Below are 3,220 nucleotides of genomic sequence, written 5' to 3' on the forward strand. Positions count from 1 at the left end.
ACACACACACACACACACACACACACACACACACAGGTTTAAGTAGATTAGTGGGCTGTATGTTGAGCCCTTAACAGGACTAGTCCTTGACACTGAGCCCAACAGAGCAAGACAACAAGCGCAGAGCTTGACAATGAGCCAAACTCTGCTAATGCTTTTAGGGATGGTGACCTAAAGTGTCCAGCAAGCTCAGCACCAGATGGTTACTGTACCTGGCTGGAAAATAAAGGAAAACATACCTCATGCAGTGCTCTCTTACAACATACGTCAGTGTAGGAGAGCAGGCTGCAGCAACACTGGAGCTGTATAAATATATTAAATGGATGAAAAAAACACCTACACATATGAAATCCATTTTAGATCAACATGGCAAGGCTATGACATCATCATGGAAGTTCATAACCATTGACAAAATATGAACAGTTTTTAAAACGCATGATTTGGAGGAGCTTCCTTTCTATTTTCAGATGTTTGTTTTTCTGTTTGTGGTCAGACATGAAGTTTGGAACTATTTTGACCCTTGTTCAACCTGGTCTGATGACTAGCAGCAACAGACAGCAAGAGCATTTGCAGCGAGTGAAGTCGGTATAAACACATGCACACAAATATCCGGGGGCCACAAACCACTATCACATATGCTTGGCCTGTGAGCAGCTGGGTTTTCTGGATTTAAGAAATCTTCAGCTGCTGCCTTAAAAGCATCTCAATATTTTCATTCTAAAAGGTGCATAAAAAATGACTGCACCAGAATGATAAACAGCAACTGGTACTGCTAATGCTAATTACAAGGTAAATCAAGCAAAATGTGATCTTCAAATTAGGCGAAAGATTTAAAAAAATGCAGAAGTTAAATAGTGATTTATATGTGTGCTGCTTGGAGTCTACTCCTCACCATCATGAAGCATGTGTGCTTCATATATGCAGATATTAATCCTTTGTATAAATATAGTCTCACATACACAGAGCACGGCATACAGCAATCAGGCAATAATACATTTATGGGGCAAAAAGTGTAACATTTTGTCTATGTAGTAATGAAAATCAAATATAAGCTCTCATTCCTTTTTGATTAGCCTGACGTGGTAATAGTCACATTCTAGTCAAATTGTGAACTTCCCGACCTCAAATGTTGTGGGCGGGGCTAAATTTGGCTGGCATCCAGGCTACTTTTAGATGCAAACATATAAAGACATTTTTCCTTTCATGGATGAATCAGACGATGTGCAAACATCTTTTCCAGCTGGCTTCGCTGCAGCATAGTAGACATGACATGTTTTCCATGGTTCAGTTCAGAGGATTAACTCTCCTGCGTCCTGTGAAACACACCCAGATGTGGAGAGATTAATTGGGCGTAAACGCACCTTGCTGACCCACAATGCACTTATGTCTTGTTTGACCAAAGAGACAGCTCCCTACACCTCTTGACCAACAATTAAACCATTACCCGGGCTAGTAGCTTGCTGCAGTAACAGTCAGTGTAACCAGTCAAGACTGGTTTGAAGGATGCCAAGAATTAAAAAGAAATGGCTGTTCTGTTATGAAGAACCATTAAACTGCAGCACACATGATTCAAGGCCTTACTATAAACATCTTGAAATTATCTACATGTATTGTGTCACAATCAAATAGAATTTTTTAAAGATATAAAGTAAAACGTTTCAGATTATAAAGAACAACAAACAATGAATGCTCATCAACTAAACATTGACATTAAATCACAAAAAAGCTATACCCATTTAGGAATATGCCTATTCACGTGGCATAAGAAAAAGCTAAGCACAAACCGGTTAAATACCAGAATGCTAGGGCTGCAATGATAATATCCTCACGGCAATACCGCGATGGCGTGACGCTACCGCAGTGACATTTACCACTTTTGTTTTGTGGGGGATTTCCTTTTTTTACAAAAGTGAATAAGTCATGTGATCTGACATATAATGAAAACAATAATCATTGTTTAGTTATTACTATTAACCATCTTCTTTCCTACATTCAAGGGATTCTGGAGAAGAACACCTTGCCTGTCACTTCAGCTTTGCAATAAGGCAATGGACAGTCCATCAAATATATGAGGGATTTCTCTTGTGTGTCCAATTATTATTATTCATTATTTCTAGGCATGATTGCTTGTGATATTCACAAATAATGTTCAATTGTATATATAATACACAGTAGTGTAAGGAAGGACTCAGCCACACATGTCTCCATTCTCAGCTGAGATTGATAGTGCAGCTTTCCAAGCAGGGCTCCAGACTAACTTTTTGCCTTGGTTTCACTGGTGCGCCTAACTTTTTTATTTAGGTGCACGCAAATTTTTCCTCACGTTGCCCTAACACCACAATTTCAAGGTCACCTTTTTAATCACACTCCTTTACATTCCTTTATATTATGTAAATAATTGTAAACAAGAATAGGGTGTAGGTAAATACTTTTTTTAAATAAAAAAAAAGTGTTTTACTGAGCTGCCAAACTAAAACATGTTAAGCAAATAAAACATTTCAAGATAGAAAGTGCTACTGTTTAAAAGTGCTTCCTTTGAACTGACACCTAACATTTCATGGCTCAAAGTTTTATAGCGGGTCCCCCCCTTGCTGTTGCATGCCCCTATGATGGCCAACACCTGTTATTTGTCAGGACGCAGCTGTTCCGCAGTCAGTGGAAATACACACACTGACTTTAATGGAAACCTATTGACTACGCAGCCGTTCCGCAGTTGGTAGAAATTGACGGTTAGAGAAGACATCCAAACACAGGCACAGCTTAACAGAAGAAATGGGTCATGTAACGCAATATTAACTCATATTGATATAAACAACATTGCTTTGTTCGTGGAGAGGCAGCAGATGCGAGGATGTTAGGTGCATCGGTGCAACCTAGGAAAAATTGTAGTCGCACCCTTACAAATTGTGGTCGCAGCTAACATGGGTAGAAAAGGCAGAGCAAGGACAATGTCTGGCTGAATTGAGTTATAAATTGTAACTCATCTCCTTCCTCCCCCACTGTTGATTAGTACCAAAGAAAAAAAAACGGTATTTGGGATGGCCCTATTTGATAGGCCTTGTCAAACCCTTTTGAAGCATTCAGTATAGAAACAAAACTTCCAATGGACCTTTTCACAGCAGACATTTTGACTTAGTAGGAAAAGCACAGCTGAAATGTATGGCTCAGTTCCATCAAGGGTCCCAGTAAGCTATGAGTCAGCATACACAGTACCAGCGCC

The sequence above is a fragment of the Etheostoma spectabile genome, chromosome 3 (assembly GCF_008692095.1).
Source record: "Etheostoma spectabile isolate EspeVRDwgs_2016 chromosome 3, UIUC_Espe_1.0, whole genome shotgun sequence".
NCBI lineage: Eukaryota > Metazoa > Chordata > Actinopteri > Perciformes > Percidae > Etheostoma > Etheostoma spectabile.